The 17,759-nt window shown below is 49.9% G+C and overlaps 1 protein-coding gene and 1 pseudogene across 1 annotated transcript in view; one reads left to right on the top strand and one right to left on the bottom strand.

Annotated features, from left to right (window-relative positions):
* Window positions 1–15,524, bottom strand: part of TACC2 (transforming acidic coiled-coil containing protein 2) — a 43,935-nt gene extending 28,411 nt beyond the window's left edge. The window contains exons 1-3 of the mRNA XM_042907806.1: window positions 15,474–15,524; window positions 15,247–15,306; window positions 61–173 (exon numbers count right to left, since the gene is read on the bottom strand). The gene's annotated coding sequence lies outside the window, so the exon portion shown is untranslated. The remainder of the gene's footprint in view (window positions 1–60; window positions 174–15,246; window positions 15,307–15,473) is intronic.
* On the top strand, window positions 14,150–14,323 carry LOC122202937 (annotated as a pseudogene).
* Window positions 15,525–17,759: the final 2,235 nt, after the last annotated feature.

Below are 17,759 nucleotides of genomic sequence, written 5' to 3'. Positions count from 1 at the left end.
AGGCAGGCAGTGAGCTGGCCACGCAGGGGGCCGGGTCAGTCCTCTGAACCTGGCTCCTACCTGTGTGAGTCCCCATGGGCACTGCTTCCGGACTTCTCCTCCAGGTTCCTTTTTATGTTCTGACCGTTCCCGGGTGGTTGCACAGACCCTGGACTCTGAGCCGACGAAGTTCTCTGTGCCAGAAGAAAGAGAAATTGGAGAAGTCAAATAGGAGTCCCTGAAGACACAAGAGCATTTCTCAATTGGCCACTGGCCGCATATCGAAGTGCCAGGTTGGGGGCGCCTGGCTGGCTCAGTCGGTTAAGCATCTGACTTTGGCTCAGGTCACGACCTCACGGCTCGTGGGTTCGAGCCCCGCGTCGGGCTCTGTGCTGACGGCTCAGAGCTGGAGTCTGCTTCGGATTCTGTGTCTCCCTCTCTCTCCGCCCCTGCCCTGCTCACGCTCCCTCGCTGTCTTTCAAAAATAAATAAATGTTAAAAAAAATAATTTGAAGTGTCAGGCTGTTCACTTGCTTTGTCATCCGGCTGAGCAATGCCCGTGTCCTGGCACCGAGTGATACACCGAGATATATGGTGACCCCTGCTCCCATCTGATGGAGGAGAAACAATTACACACAAGATTCCAGCTGAGTAGGACGACTGTTTCATTATTTTTTTTTTTTAGTTTACTTATTTTGAGAGAGAGGCAGCACAAGTGGGGGAGGGGCAGAGACAGAGGATGAGAGAGAGAGAAGCCCAAGCAGGCTCTGCACTGCCAGCGCAAAGCCTGACGCGGGGCTCCAACTCACGAAGTCGCGAGATCCTGACCTGAGCCGAAATCAAGAGTCAGACGCTTAACCAACTGAACCACCCAGGCGCCCCAGGATGACTGGGGACACGTACCAGACTTTGGGGGTCATCTGCTCCCCTGGAGAAAGCGAGGATATCTGATCTAAAATCTTCCAAGTGCCCAACTGGCTTGTGGCAACACCTAGATGGGAGATATTTCCCCACCCCCTCCCCATGACTTTGTGAACCAGAATCCAGCCAGAAACCTGGGGGAAAACACCGAACAGAAAAAATGATGAGCCCATGGAAACCTGGGGCCACCTGTTCAAAGCCCTAACCAGTCTGAGAGGTGGTTGCCTTTTCCTTCACTTCTACAATAAGTTCATCTGCTGGGGAATCAATTTTTAAGACCAAGATACAAAACATATAAGGGACAGTCCAAATTTCAAATCATGGCATGGAAAGAGACGAGAGGTTTTTAAAAACCCAATGTAGGGGCACCTGGGTGGCTCAGTTAAGCGTCTGACTTTGGCTCAGGTCATGATCTCACGGCTCGTGAGTTTGAATCCCACATCGGGCTCAGTGCTGACAGCTCAGAGCCTGGATCCTACTTCGGATTCTGTGTCTCTCTCTCTCTCTCTTTCTCTCTCTCTCTCTCTGCACCTCTCCTACTCTCTCTCTCTCTCTGTCTTTCAAAAATAAATAAACATTAAAAAAATGTTTTTTAGGGGCACCTGGGTGGCTCAGTCGGTTAAGCGGCCGACTTTGGCTCAGGTCATGATCTCACAGTTTGTGGGCTTGAGCCCCGCGTCGGGCTCTGTGCTGACAGCTCAGAGCCTGGAGCCTGTTTCAGATTCTGTGTCTCCCTCTCTCTGACCCTCCCCCGTTCATGGTCTGTCTCTCTCTGTCTCAAAAATAAATAAACGTTAAAAAAAAAAAAATTAAAAAAAATGTTTTTTAGAATTCAATTCAAAGAATGCTCATTAAAGTATAATATAAATGTCAGAAATGGAAAAAGGGCTTTTTTTTTTTTTTAAACCCCAAGCAGTGTTTCCCAAAGCAGTGGTTGTCTTTGAGTTCATCTTCTCAGGAAGGCCCCACAGCCCTGCCCGTTGAGGTGCATGCAAGACTTGGGTCGACCAGGTCCTCAGCAGGACCCCCCGCAGAACCAGAGGGACGGGAACCTGGTGGGGGTTCTGTAGGACATGCGTGCAAGGGTCACCAGCAGCCTGTTTCTAGCCACTGTGGAAGAAGGCGGCCTGCAGCGAGAGACCACTGCCAGCAGGCAGAGAGAGGCCGAGACGAGGGACAGAGGGCAGAGGTCCCAGGGCTGTGGAGGCCTTGGTTCTAGCTGGTCCTGGGGTCCAGCCCGTTCTGCCCTCTTCAACCAACGATTACACAAGATCTTGAGTCCTCATTTGCCTTCACTGACACAGTGAAGTGTCACTCTCTCTCTCTCTGTCACTTGCAACCAAAAAAGTACATTCCCTAAGAGATCAGACCAGCTTTGAAGGAAACAAAGTGTTCTGTGTCAGATAAGTTTAAGAAGGGCTCATTATCTATCCCTTTTTTGGAAATTCACAGTGCAGGGGCGCCTGGGTGGCTCAGCCAGTTAAGTGTCCGCCTTGGGCTCAGGTCATGATCTCGAGGTTCGTGAATTCCAGCCCCATCTAGGGCTCTGTGCTGACACCTCAGAGCCTGGAGCCTGCTTCAGATTCTGTATCTCCCTCTCTCTCTGCCCCTCCCCTGCTCACGCTCTGCCTCTCTCTAAAAAATAAACATTAACAAAATTTTTTTTAAAGACATTGACAGTGCAAGGGCGCCTGGGTGGCTCATTGGGTTAAGCATCTGACTCTTGATCTCAGCTCAAGTCATGATCTCATGGTCATGAGATCCAGCCCCAAGTTGGGCCCCATGCCTGGCATGGAGCTTGCTTGAGATTCTCTCTCTCCCTCTCTCTCTCTGCCCCCCCCCTCGCTCTCATGCTCACTCTCTCTCTCTCTCTCTCAAAAAAAAAAAAAAAAAAAAAAAAAAATAGAGCCTAGGGAAAGGTCTGAGAAGTTCTGTGGTAAAATAACACATTGTACTCTAGCTCAGTTTCCCAAAGTTTCTTGACCACAGCATCCTCTGTTCACGTGCCACCTGTTACCATCTCATAGAGCTAGTGCTCTTAGGTCTTAGCACAAGACCTCACTTCTTTTCACGGTGCCTAAATCCAGCACGTGATCCAAGTCCACAGGGCGGGGCAGCCCCTCGCCTGGGGGAGGTGGGGGCGCCTTCGTGAAAACTGGAAGGTGGCGCTGCTCTGGGCAGGTGCGTGGCTGTGAGCAGACAGCGCCTTCATGTGAATTCGAAACAGCTTCCCCTTCCTCCAGCGGTTGCAGCTCAGATCTAGGCATTTGGCTTGTTGGGTGTTTGGGAGAAACCGGGCAGCGTGGGCCCCAGGTCCTGTCCTAAGGGAGGCAGTGGAGGCGAGGCACCAGGAGGTAGGCAAGAAGGGCTTCTCCGGACTTGCCGGGGCTCCCTGTGGCTGCCTGCTCCTTGTCGCTACGAATCTTCTCTCACCCCTCACAGGTGAGACCCAGAGAGAGACCCAGCCCAGCCCTGCTCAACAAAGAGAGCAACTGGAAAGACAAAAGTCCTCTCCTAAGCCCGCCAATTCACCAACTGTGACCACAGGCACTGAGGCAGCCACATCATTTGTTAAATTTCTCCTTTCACCCAGACCTTCCAGAAAGTATTTACCGATTTGTTGATTCATTCAATTATCTAAGATACATTCATCGAAACCCTAGCATGTGCCAGAACCAGTGTTAGAAGTGGGGGCTACAAAAATCACTGAGATGCGGTCCCCGCCCTGGAGTTGTTCACAGACTAGGGAGACAGACCCCTGTGCTGTGACCACAGAGGTATGGACACAGGGCCACCCAAGGGGGAGACCCAGTCCTTCCAGGAAAGGAGGATCCCCGCCCCCGCCCCCCACCAAAACCTCTATCAACCTCCAGGCCAGGATTGTTGTAAATCAATTTTTGGAGCTTCTGTTGGACATCTGGGTGCAAATCATCTGTGCAGTCTGAACCTGGGATTTTCTTGAGACCTTGAATCTTGTGTTGGATGGGTGGTGTCTTTGACCTTCATACACCGCCTGAGGGACAAGTTAACTTTGGCTCTGTTTCCCCCAGCTAAGGCATGTGTCTTAGGTGTTGGCTGCTATGTTCACGCAATTGGGTCCAAAGGTAAAATATAAAAGATGCCTCAACTCTCAGGGGCCGCAAATTCTAGTCCTCACACGATACTACGATTAGAAAACTCTCCATTCACTTTTGCTGAGACCGAATGTGGGGGGAAATAACAATAACTCCTGTTTATTGAGCACTTACTAAGTACCAGGCACCGGGCCAGTAGTCTCTATGAACCGTGTCATTGAATCTTGACAACAACCTTAAGAGCCAAGCACTATTCGTGTCCTTGTTTTAGAGCTGAGGTTTGCAGAGGGCAAGTGTTTGGCCATGATCTCACAACAGTGGAGTCTAAGTGGACCCATTTCTCTCTGACCCCAGCGCCAGGAAAAAGGCATTTTTGTTCTATCCCTTTAGTGGGGACGTGTCGAAGGAGGCAGAGAGAGCTGGGGCTGATCCCTTGACTAAAAAAGGGCTGCTGACCCCCCTGCTGGCTTGACGTACATGCTGGCTGAACCGTTTCCTGAAATGAGAGCTCCTTCCTGTCCTACAGGCCTCAGTCTCCTGATCTGTGAACCAAGATGACAATCGTCCCTATTGGACAGTATCAACACAGTCCAAACTTTACATTGCTGTGAGTTCAGACTCCAAAGTATTTCCGACTCTTCTAGAATGTTCTTTACCTATATAAGACTACTACCTTTGGGTGCATGAGTTAAAAATATTTACTATGATAACTCAAGAATGCCAATACAGAGGGAGTGACATTTTCATCTTAGTCCTGAAGTTTTAAGATCGTAACCCAATTCCTGCTTGTCGGACTGCGACATGGGCCTCGGCTCCAAACACCTTCTACGGCCAGGCTTCCCCTTCAATCACCACATTATCTGCAGTGACTTATTCTGCAAATAATTTGACAGATAAATCTCCAGCCCTTTATCCCATGATCAAGGTTACTTTAAAGTAATTCTGGAAAGACGCTGACATGTCTAACGGCCCAGACAGATGCAAACAACAGATGGTGTAAGGAGACAGATCTCTGCTCTAACTAAGGGGGATAAGGGACCACGCGTTAACTTTCCTCGGGCAAAGGTAATATAACAAGGGCTCAGGATCGTCTTTTAAGGCCGAGAAAGACGCTCTGCCTTTCTGCCTCTTCAGCCCCATCCCTCCTCCTATCAGACAACTAATCTGCGAGAAGAATACCATCTCCCTCCAAACAAAACATATCTGGAGGGACTCGAAACAAAAGTGCCAGTGCTGTTGATGGGAATGTCACATCGCACTTTCCAAAGTGCGTCGACATCCATCAGATTCTTACAGAATCCCTGCGAGCTAACCAGGAAGGGAAACCGTTTCCCATTTCTCAGACGGCAAACAGATTGTTCAATGGCTTGGCCAGGTCTTCTTCCTTGAAGTCCGATGCCCTTTCCACAATAACAGTAACACCCAACACCAGCACAGCCCTTTTTTTTCTGCTGTAACAGTAACAGCAAACTTATTACTACAAACACTGTCTGTGTGCCAAGTTCCGCTCTTCTACGTGCTTTACCTATTCAAACTCGTTCAATCCTCACAACCCTATTTTCCAGATAAGAACACCTAGCACAGAGAGGTTCAGCCACTTGCACTGGGTCACACAGCTTGAAAGTGATGGAGCCAGGACTCAGCCCCAGCCTCTGCTCTCGAACCCTACCTTATGTTGCCTCACCAGACACGGAAACGGTTGCCTCTGATCCCTGCCAACTTCCTGCCACGCGCCAAGTAACTAAAACAACCAGACACTTATGAATAAGGTGGCACAGGAGCCTCGATTCATTGCCCAGAATAGCACCTGGCCCAGAGAGGCACCTCATAAATATTTGTTGAGTGTACGAAAAATAGACGATTCCCGTCTCGTCTGGCAGGCCCTTCTGCAAGGCCGGGAGAGGCACACTCGGCCCTTGGAGCTCACTCGTCTGCCACATTTCCTTCAGCATCTTTGAGCCCCGCTTCCAGTGCCCCCCACCCCCACCCGCCACCCACGCCAAGTCCTGCTGCTTACGGGACTACACGGGCTGTGCGGGGTCAACGGGCGTCACTGCAGAACAGCACGCATGTCTAAAGTTTCCCTCCCACTTCCAAACGGCAGGCTGGACGGAAAAACTGGCAGTCCTCTGCATGACAAACTGCCTTGTCAAGCTGCGTCTTCAAATCTCTCCTTTGCTGCCACCGCTCGAGTAAACAAACAGCCTTTCTTTGGCCCCAGAATGCTCCAGAGCCCCGGGTCTATTTTAAAGCAATCTCCAAGCGGGCACAGCAACTTTCCAGTTCTAAAAACGACGCTTTATCGAGAGCTCAAGTGTCTTATGATTTAAAAAAAAAACAAAAAATCCCCTGACCTTACCTCTTAAATGTTCTCCCTTCTGGCTTTACTGGTCATGCCAACAAGGAGGCTTCATTAAGCCAGTTAGATCATGACCAGAGTGTCTTGCCAACTCGCCCCCTCTTTGAGCAAGCTTCTTGGGAGCAGCGTGACTGCAGGTGAATGCTGGGAAGTAGACCAAAGGTCATCCCCATGGCACTAGGAATCGGATTTCAGAAACAATGGCCAGGCTGCCAAATATGGAGGAACACGATTCTATGCGGGCCCGGCCGCCGCCCATCTGCCCCGTCGAGGGAAGGCGGATGCTCAGGCCACTTCTGCTGGGTCACCCCAAACGTTTTCTTCACCTCAGGGCAAAAACACAAGATAGAAGTGGCTCCCCCACCCTGGCAGCCGAGGTCGCCCGGGCCTCCGGCCTCGCCTGGCAGGCACTTGGTCAGGCCAAGAGCGGGGAGGCCCCAGGAGTGGCCTTTTAGGCCTCCCCAGGTGGAATGTCTTCCAACATGAGAGGGCAGCAAACACGAACAAGCTTGGGGGTCTGAGAGGGCTGGCTTTGAAGCCCCACTCTTCCCTCAAAAGATGGGCGAAACGAGGGTCGTGTTTGCATTTTGACGCTTCTCCTTCGTGTCGGGAAGGGTCGAATCGAGGTTCTAGGTGGACACGAAGATCAAAAACCATGATATGGTGCAAGATGTTAATTTTAGTGGAAGCTGGGGGAGGAGTCGGTGGGAATTCTGTGCTATCTTTGCAACTTTTCTGCAGACCTGAAAAATTCCCACATAAAAGGTTTAATTAGGAAAAAAACAAACAAACAAAAAACGACGCGGTCCCTATCCTCACAGCGAATGAATGGGAGATGCACACTCCGTGAACAATGTTTGTCTTCCTTTCCCCAAAAGCAACTGGGTCAAAATGCTAAGAGTCACCAACGAAACAAAACAAAACAAAACAAACAAAAACACAAAAAGAACCTAGGAGCCTCCAAGATGCCCGAGTTGACATGTTACCGGACATCTTTAGTCTGTAGAGAAAGAAAACCTTTGAGATGTCAAAAACATTGCCCAAGGGGCGCCTGGGTGGCTTGGTCGGTTAAGCGTCCGACTTCGGCTCAGGTCATGATCTCACAGTCCGTGAGTTCGAGCCCCGCGTCGGGCTCTGTGTTGACAGCTCAGAGCCTGGAGCCTGTTTCAGATTCTGTGTCTCCCTCTCTCTCTGCCCCTCCCCTGTTCATGCTCTGTCTCTCTCTGTCTCAAAAATAAATAAATGTTAAAAAAAAAAAAAAAACAAAAAACATTGCCCAATATTGATGTCTTGTGTGGGTTTAATACTTCACGAGCGATGTAATTTAAAGAAGCCTAGACCGGTTTAGAAAACCCAAATCGTTGCACTTCTTGGAGGCTGTTGCTCTATCTATAAAATGGGGGCCACGAACCCGGGCTTCCTGCCCCAGTGGTTGATGGGAGAACCTTGTGGCTACGACAGAGGGCTGCACAAATGGAGGAGAGGCTCTGCATTCAAAGAGTGGGGTATGTCAGAATAGCCTATCGAGTCCTGTAACATTTACTCAACCGAACTTCAAATGTAGGCAGAAACCCTGTTTTGCCCCTCTAGGATTCCTCCATTTGCTCGTTTTCAAGGGAGAGCAGCATGAAGCCGGGCTCCAGGGTAAGGTGGTTACCGGTGGTTAAAAGCCAAGCTTTACTGTTTATTTGGCTGTAAGCCTTTGGGCTCTATGCCTCTGGGACCATATCTAGAAAATGGGGGTCATAATTACAGGGTTTTCAAGCTTAAATAGCATAATACATGAGAAGCACTTAACATAAGGCTAGACCAGGGAAGATACTCCTATATGCTAGTTATTACCATTACAAAGAAGAAACTGACTCAAACCTCATTAACTAAGAGCCCCAGGGGCTATCACAGCGTGGAGCTAAAGCAGTTAATCCGATTCTTCAGAAGATGCATCTGGCCCAAACCCAGAGCCACCGCTCCAGTGAGAATTAGCACCAAGCCTAACGGATCCCTGGGAGAAGAGACAGTGGCAGGAGACGAGTCACACTGAAGGAGCAATCCACTGTTATGAGCTTGAGTTCATCCTGGTTCACTGTCCCTTCCTTCAATTTCTTTCTCACTAAGTGCAGCGAAATCGTCCCAAATACCCACCTGCTGCCAGTAGAATATGAGAAGACGCGGTTCCCTCTAGGGCTAGTTTAATGCTGTCGGGGTGTTGGGTTCCTTGGGTCCCGCAGGAAAGAGAGAAACTCCCTCCCCAAGTAAAACCGGGGCCCCAAGCATTTGTCGCTTCAAACAATACGTGCGCATACGTATGGGTCGTTTATCTATTAAGCAGAATCATCATCACGTGGTGCCTGAGCCACAGCTAACCTCAGCCTGCAGAGACATGCTCAGTCACGTTGGTGGGTGGTCCCAGACCCCGGGGTCAGCTCACGTAGCACGGGGTCCCCTGTCCTCCTGGTCCTCTGCTTCCTGGATGTGGGGGAATTCCAGAATGCGAGGCCACGCGGCTGAGGTCACCTTCAGGAACAAACTTCAGGCCCAGGCTGCCTCTTGGACGCCGAGCCACGAACCAGAGGGACCTGCCCCAGCGAGGCCTGGGCTGGGGGCCGCGACCTGCTCTGTGCCCTCTGAATCCTGTTTGTTTCCTGCTCCTCCCTCAGCTCTGAGCTCAAACAGCAGCTCCCCCGGGAGGCCTTCCCTGAACCCAGGGTCAGGTCAGGCGGCTCTGCACCTGTCTTCTTGCTTCATAGCATTGATCTCAGCTTCTATAGTTGAAAATCGTTTTTCTCTGAGACTCAAACTACAGAAACATCCAGAGGGTGACATTGCTTTAAAAGGATTTTTTAGGGGCGCCTGGGAGGCTCAGTCAGTTAAGTGTCTGACTCTTGGTTTTGGCTCAGGTCGTGGTCTCGTGGTTTGTGAGTTTGAGCCCCGCACTGGGCTCTGTGCTTATGGTGCAGAGCCTGCTTGGGATTCTCTCTGTCCTTCTCTCTCTGCCCACCCCCCCATTTCTGTCTCTCTCTCGCAAAAGAAAGAGTTTTTTAAATGATCATATATTTTCAAGCGAGGCCATTACAATAATAGAATTGTGTGTTCTTCTCTCCCCCCTCACAGTGTCAGAGCCATTAATGGCTATCATGACGAGCCCAAGAAGAATCCAGAAAGTGGTAATGCAGGTGGGTTGAATGCTGCCCTTCTGCTCTGGAATCCACATGCCCGGAGCTCAGAGGTCTTCTGTGGGGCTTTCCTAAAGTGAACACTTGAGTACAGAACGCTGAACGACTATGCTGGTCACCTTTCACAGCGACTTATTTCACCATCAATCCCCCCATGCAGGTCCTGATGCAGGAAACCCCAGCAAGGCTACTCTTGTCACAATGCCATCTCCACCTCTGTCCCAAAGAGGGACACACAGACTAGGACCCGGGCACTCCCAGGGACAGCGCAGGCTCCGCTTGGCTCAGTGTCAGACATTCTGCCGACCTCTGGCCGGACCATGCCTTCCGCCCCATGTGAGTCACCCTCCATAGCTGTGGTTCTGTGTGTGGTTTCTCTTTGTTCCCAACCAACACGTCTACAGGAGAGAGAGGCCCGGGGTCTGGGGGTGGGTCACAGCCGTGCATGTTAGGGACCGGGCTGCTCTGTGCTCCCTGAGATCACCCTGCCTGCTCCAAGGCTTCAGTGAGTCAGTCACGGGAGGGAGGGAGCAGGAGTGACAACTAGGACCCAGGAGGCAGCAGCGGGCAGCCACCAGGGGCCGGCCTGGAGCTGAGAGGCCTTAGCTCATTCAATAAAGGGGTAGAATTGGTCCAGCCTGTTTGTGTGAACTTTGCCCACCAGTGGCTTCTCCTCTCTTGGGACCACAGGGGGAAAAAAAAATCCAGGCCATATTCCTAAATTTCAGAGTTTAAGCAGGGTTTGTGTGAATCAAAGAGGAAATAACTGACCGGTCAGCGGGATCCAGATATAGGACCACGGTGACGCTATTAAACTTGACTTCTTGAGTTAAGATTAAAAGGTCACCAACCAATTCAACGATCAGTTGTTGCCAAAAAATTTCAAAAGCAAAAATCATTAAGCTAATTTGCTGGCTCACTGCCAAGAGACTATGACGAGAGGTCCTTTCATGCTTCACATCCCTGCTTCTCTCCGTGACCGTGTGAAGGTCCGGTCCCCCCAAGCACCTGCCATCCCCCAGCTCCCGTGCAGTTCGGTACATCCCCTGCCGCATCTGACCCCACTCTCCACCGCGTGTGCACCCCAATCAGCCATCGGAGGAGAGCTGCTCCCCCTCCTGTATCCTCACGATTCCCAGGTGTATCTGTTTCCATCTTCTCCCCACCATCCACAACGGCGGAGGGAACCCTGATGTAAGCCCACAACCGCTCCAATCCCATTGCCTCTCAACGGTCAAGGCCAGCCTTCCTTCGGTCCACCCATCTGTCACCTGTCCTCTATCCACCTCTGCCTCTCTCCCTCCTTCCCGCCAGCATGCAGGCATCTGGGATCTTCAGTCTTTAAACCTTCATACAACGCTCTCCACTAGCTACTGTCCCAATACTCTGATCCCTTTCCTAGAAAAATTTATTGCATTGTGGATACCTCTCTCTCTACTCCCTCTTCCTTATCTTCAGTTTCCGCTTCAGCCCTCTCCCCCGCAAACCGCATCCCTGTCATTCCACTGGGAGTGCTTACCAAGGATCTTGAGGGCAACATGAGGTTTCCCTCACATCTATGGACCCCACATCGCCACGTCATTGGGCAGGTGTCTGCCTTGATTTCTCAGGAGTATCTGATGGCCTCCCAGGTCCCTCATTATCCTATGTCTTTGGCTACAACTCCTTCACAGACTCCTCCGTTTCCCCTTGGGCTCACATCTAAATATTAAAGGACATCTCAGGGATTAGTCCTGAGTCCCTTTTCCCAGTGGCCTCCTAACTACTGTTTCTCCTCCATTTCCACCCTCCGCCCCTCAAAGACCATTCTCCACATAACAACCACAAAGCTCTTTTTTAAAACTTCAAATCAGGGCGCCTGGGTGGGTCAGTCAGTGAAACGTCTGACTCTTGATTTCAGCTCAGGTCATGATCTCATGGTTCTGTGCTGTCAGCATGGAGCCTGCTCGGGATTCTCTCTCCCCCTCTCTCTGCCCCTCCCCCCACTCATGTGCTTGCTCTCTCTCTCTCTCTCTCTCTCTCAAAATAAACAAATAAATAAATGAATAAATAAATATTAAAAAAAAAATCTCAAACCATGTCCTGTGACTCCTCTGTTGAAATCTGGTGGTAAATCTGCAAGATTTACCCTCACCCACCTCCCTGGTCTCACATCCCGCCATCATCTCACCCACTCTCCTCCAGCCACACTGGCCTTCTTTGCTGATCTCGCAATACCACAAGCTCATCCCTCCCAGACATGTCACAGTTGCTCTTCCCTTTTCCAGAACGTTCCTTTTCCAGAACTTTATGTGGCTGCCTCCTTCCCGGCACACCAGGTCTCTGCAGAGAGGGCTCCTCTGGCCACTTATCAAAAAGAGCCTCTAACCACGATGAGACACCCCTCCCCGCCCCCCCCCCCCAGGATGGCCACTACGAAAGCAAAAACCAAAAAGAATAACAAGAGGTGGCAAGGCTGTGGGGAAATTCAAACCCATGTGCACTGTGGATGGGAATGTAAAATGGTGCAGCCATCGTGGAAAAACTTGGTGGTTTTCAAAGAATTAAACATAGCATTCACATATGATCCAGCCTTTCAACTTTTGGACATATATTCCAAATAATTGAGAGCATGGAACCCAACACATTTGTACGCCCACGTTTATAGCGGCAGCATCCAAGCGTCCATCAACAGACGTATGGATAAATAAAATGTAGAATATGTATAACGGAATCCTATTCGGCCCTAAAGAGAGAAGCTGCAACATGATGAACTTAGAAGGCATTATGTTAACAGTGAAAGAAATCCGTCATTAAAGGACAGATACTGTATGATTCCACTTATATGAGGTACCGAGTGTAGTCAAGTTGATAGAGACGGAGAGTAAAATGGTGGTTGCCAAGGGCTGGGAGTGGGGAGGGCAATGTGGATTTTTGTTTAATGGACACAGAATTTCGGTTTGGGAAGATGAAAACTTTCTGGACCCGGGTGGCGGGGATGCTTGCCCAGCAATGTGATGTGCTTAATACCACTGAACTGTCCACTGTCCACTTAAACATGGTTGGGATGGAGGGGGCACTTGGGTGGTTCAGTCGGTTGAGCGGCCGACTTCAGCTCAGGTCAAGATCTCACGGTTCGTGGGTCTGAGCCCTGCATCGGTCTCTGTGCTGACAGGTCAGAGCCTGGAGCCTGCTTCGGATTCTGTGTCTCCCTCTCTCCCTGCTCCTCCCCCACTTGCACTCTGTCTCTCAAAAATGAATAAACGTTAAAAAAAATTTAAAAAAATTAGCGCCTGATTCCAGTTACCCCTGGAACATTTATTAAGAGTTTATTTGCCTGCTGGCTCATTGTCTGTTTTTCCCTGTGGAAGGGGAAGCCGTGCCAGAGTCGATTATGGCTGAACTATTCACTGGTGATCTCGAGTGCTAGAATAGTGCCTGGGAAACAATAGGCACTTGATAAAGTCTTTTTAAAAAACATTGTATTTTGTTTACTTGTTGGTTTGTCTGTTTGCTCACTTGCTTCTTTTCTTTTTTTTTTTTAATTTTTTTAATGTTTATTTATCTTTGAGAGGGAGAGACAGAGCGTGAGCAGGAGAGGGGCAGAGAGAGAGGAAGACACAGAATCCGAAGCAGGCTCTAGGCTCTGAGCTGTCAGCACGGAGCCCGACATAGGGCTCAAATTCATGAACTGTGAGATGGGGCTTGAACTCATGAACCTGAGACCAAGTCGGATGCTTAACTGACTGAGCTACCCAGGCGCCCCCCCCCCCCACTTGCTTATTTTCGAACTCCCAGCTGGATGTCAGTCCCAGGAGGCAGGGACATGGTTTGTCCAATGCACAGCACCTACACCAGTACCAGCCACCCAGCAGAGGCTTCAAAATTGTCCCGTGAGTGAATGAAAAATCATGTCCACATCAGGGAGCGTGTCCATGGGATCCCGAGCTCGGTAGCAAGGTGCTGTGGAAAGTCCCGAGCTAGACGGAAGAACCCAGTGCAAAAAACTCTGATCTGCCATTCTCTGTGATGCCCAGGAGACCGGGGTTCTAATCCCTGCTCTGCAATCACCCCGATGACCCACAATGATTAACCTTGGAGCCTGCTCCTTTGTCCATAAAGCAAGAGTGAGCAGCCTGGTCTGTCCACCTCACGGGATTTTGATGAGAACCAGGTGAAATCACATGTGGGCAAGGCTCCATCCACCGTGCTCTACGCACAGGATCGCATTATGTCACAACCTCAGACACTGAAACTGCTATAGAAACATAAAGATGAATGGAAATTAAGATGGACACACTAGGGCTCCAGCAAGGCTTGACTTTAAACTCAACAAATCTTCCCCTTTCTCATTCTTGAAGCCCCTCCCCCCCATCTCCTTCACTTGTTTTTGTGTAGAATCCTTTGCTCCAGGAACTCAGTATCCATATTGGCATCTGGCGACCTCAGTGTATGCTCAGTAACGAGACTCTGGTGGCCGGTGTCACCTCAAGGACACGGCCAACGGGACGGGCAGCACATACCACGTTCCTGTCGAAACTGCCCAGATCCTCTATTTTCCTACAAAGCCCCTCAGTCCTTTATTCCAGGCGGGTCTGCAGTCTTGAGGGCATTAGCCTGCCACAGCCTCTTTTACCTGGCACAGTAATAAAAACTCGTTTCCCATCGCTTCTTGGCCTTTTGGCTAAGATCAAGTGTAGTATCTGTTCTTATCAGTTTAAAACTCTCGTTCCTTTTTATCCCCAAACTCTGTCTTCATGTTATATTTTGGCTCTGGAGCACAGAGGTCGGTTTGCGACAACGACATCCCTGTTTGGTGGGACATCCAGCCACCCTCGAGGGTGCAGCTGCTGTTTCCTTAAAGCCAGGAACCTGTCCCCTAGGAGCCTAACCCTCCTCCCTAGGTGTGATGGGCTTTCAGAGCAGGTGGCATTTTATTGCCTCACGCTGACCACGCCCACAAGCACACACCAACCTTGCCTGACATTCTCTCCAGGAAAAATCTCCTTGAAATGGATGCAGGGCCCCGAACTTGCCCTCTTCCCCAGCAGATGTCAAACGCTTCAGCCCGAGCTTAAATTCTGAGACTCAGCCAGCTGCACGACGATGCTGACAATGGACTCAGAATGCAAGCTGTTTTTTGTTTTTTTTTTTTACAACACATCAGTTTTGCCCACTGGTGGTGTAGACGGGACCCCCACTCCATAAAAGCCGCACTCCAAGACAAGGGAACGCAAAGCCGATGAGTGTGGAAGGTTAGTGTTGGCTCCCAGCATCTGCGTTACGTGGAAAGCATAAGCCTCCTTCAGCATCTCACAGCATAGCGCACCAAAATGTCATCTTAAAAAATCTAAACCCATATTGCCGGGGGCACCCGGGTGGCTCAATCGGTTAAGCGTCCAATTTCAGCTCAGGTCATGATCTCGAGGTTTGTGGGTTCGAGCCCCGCATCAGGCTCTGTGCTGACGGCTGGAGCCTGCTTTCGATTCTGTGTCTTCCTCTCTCTCTGCCTCTCCCCCCGCTCATTCTCTCTCTCTCTCTGTCTCTCTCTTTCTAAAATCAATAAACGTTAGAAAAAACTTAAGCATGTATTGCAGATTCTACTGTTTTACAACTCATTTGAGGTAGATGAAAGGAAGCGATGGGAGGAGGAGCAGCAAACCTGAAAGTGTAAAGGAACGTGCCACACGCAAAGGCTGCAAACATCTAGATGTTAGGAAGGGGGCTGAGATGCGGACCACGCACAGCACACTTCGGGTACCTGCGCAGGCTCAGGGTTTGGAGGCCACAGGATGACGTTATGCAAGCCGGAGTTCTCTTGCTGAAAGCAAAGGAGTCCCGCCATTAGGATGGGCCGCAGGGAACAAGACCCCCCACAGTACCACAGGGACAGTCTTGGCTGCTCTCTACTCCCGGGTCTGACCTGCTGGGTGTACTCCCGCCCTGCCCGTGGCTACCAGGGGACATTTGTCCCAGAGGGAAAGGCACCTGCAACCGGAGGGTATAGTGAGCAGGCAAGGGTTGGGACTGGGCAGGCCTGTTCTCATCCTTTGCCCCGGTGACATGGCTGATCCCCAATGCCAGGTCTTTAATCTGTGAACCGGACCTTCCTTCAGACCTGGGTCTTTCCTTCTAAAAGGTCACTTGTAAGCAGAATGCTGGGACCCCCAAGTGTCTCTTCACAGAGAAAGAGCCTCTGGGAGAGGCCGGGGGCCCTGGGTGGGATGGGAGGAGGGGAGGGTGGAGGCAGAGAAACTAGTTTGGAGCTGTCTGGACTGATCCAGGTGTGAGGTAAGAGGGTGTGATGGTGGGGGCGGAGAGGGAAAACTAAAACTACATCTTGGACACGTGGCACCTTTTTGTCTCTTGAGGAAGTGCTCTGAGTGGTATTGATGGAGACGTCATCAACCGGGGCTCACCTTTCCCCTGCAGGGGTGGGTGCCTGGCTCAGGCGGGCTAATCAGAGTGTCCACATCCAGTGGCACATGGATTGATCCCAGACAGAGCACATGACCCCATCAGGGCCAGTCCTTAGACGGGCTAATCAGAGGCTGGATCGCCAACGAGAAGAAGCCTGGATGCCTAGAGTAGCCGGTGGCATGTTTTGTTTTGTTTTGTTTTGTTTTGTTTTGTTTTGTTTTGTTTTGTTTTGTTGTTTCTGCAGGCCGAGGGGACATCCCTAAGCACTTGGGCATCACGGAGGAAAGCAGAGCAAGATCCAGAGACAGGAGATCTCCAGCATCTTCTTTTGAACCTCTGGACTCACTGACTGCTGCAGCTAGACCCTCTCTCTGGACTTCCTAATCCTACGAGCCAAACAATCCTTCTCGGCCTATAGTCGTTGGAGACAGGTTTCTGTCTCTCGCAACCAAAAAAAAGTCTCCATTAAACAGAAATCTAAAAGACTAAATGGCCAGGCCATTAATTTATTAATTATTAATCATAGAGTGATTTGTGAAATGTGGACAAGGGGGGTGAGTGGAGTCAGAGGTGATCCCCAGATTTCTGTCTTGGATGGTGGGGTAGATCGTGGTACCCAGGAGGGGGGATTCAGAAGGAGAAGACGATTGGGGTGGGGGAGCTTAATTCAGGTTTGAGGAACAGGAAGTGACCATGGATCATTCAGGTACAGACACCCAGGAGACAGTGGAAAGATAAGTCTGGAACACCAGCCCCACGGGGGAGCCCTGATTCCTGTAGCCAAATACACTTGTGCTTTCTTTCCACTTGTTTCTCTGTGGAAGGCAAACCTTGTTCTGACCCTGGAATCCTGAAGGCAACTCTATCATGTCCCACTGGGTCATGTGGGGCTGAGGTTGGAGATGTGAACCAGAAGGGAACTGAGGAGGGAGAACAGGGTTTGGGGCTGGCAGGAGGTGAGAAGATCTGAAACACTGAAATATATATATTCATCACTTGCAAGGATATAATGAGATGGACCCTCCCCACCCCCACCCCATAGCCTGATGAGAAACATATAAATTGGCATCACCTTTCTGGAAAGTATTTTGAATATAGCTATAGATAGATCTAGATCTAGAGCAAGAGTTTTGAAATCACCCTTTATTTGACCTAGAAATTCCATTTCTATGAGTTTATGCCCAGTAAACCAGCCTTCAATTCTAAACAGTGTAGTTTAGTAAAGGTAATGAAAGAAAACTATAAGCCACTTTAATGTGCCTCTATTTGTGTAGAAATTCATCTCGGATTAGAGGAGTTCAGCCACCGCCCCAAGGAGTTCTCAAAGCGGTAAGACAAATATTCCTCTATTCTAGGTTTTCTCAACCTTGGCACCTTTGACATTTTGAGAAGAATAGTTCTTCGTTGTGGGGGTTGTCCCCGTGCATTGAGAACATTTAGTGGCGTCCCTGACCTCTACTCGCCCCTCCACTCTGGAGACGTGATACCAACCCTGCCTTCAGACATTGACAAATGTGCTGGGCGTTGGGGTGCCTGGGTGGATGCCTCAGTTGAGCATCTGACTCGTCATTTCAGCTCAGGTCATGATCTCACAGTTCGTGGGATCAAGTCCCACATCAGGCTCTGCACTGGCAGTGCAGAGCCTGCTTGGGATTCTCTCTCTCCCTCTCTCTGCCCCTCCCCCAATTTCATGCCCATTTTCTCTCTCTCTCTCTCAAAAATAAATAAATAAATAAATAAATAAATAAACAAACAAACAAACATTTATAAATAAATAAACATTTATAAATAAATAAATAAAATGTAAGATAGAATATTTCTTTAAGTTAGAGACTACAAAGAGGTAGGACATGA

This window comes from Panthera leo, chromosome D2 (assembly GCF_018350215.1).
Source record: "Panthera leo isolate Ple1 chromosome D2, P.leo_Ple1_pat1.1, whole genome shotgun sequence".
NCBI classification, from domain to species: domain Eukaryota; kingdom Metazoa; phylum Chordata; class Mammalia; order Carnivora; family Felidae; genus Panthera; species Panthera leo.
This window is presented reverse-complemented; position numbering and strand designations above follow the sequence as displayed.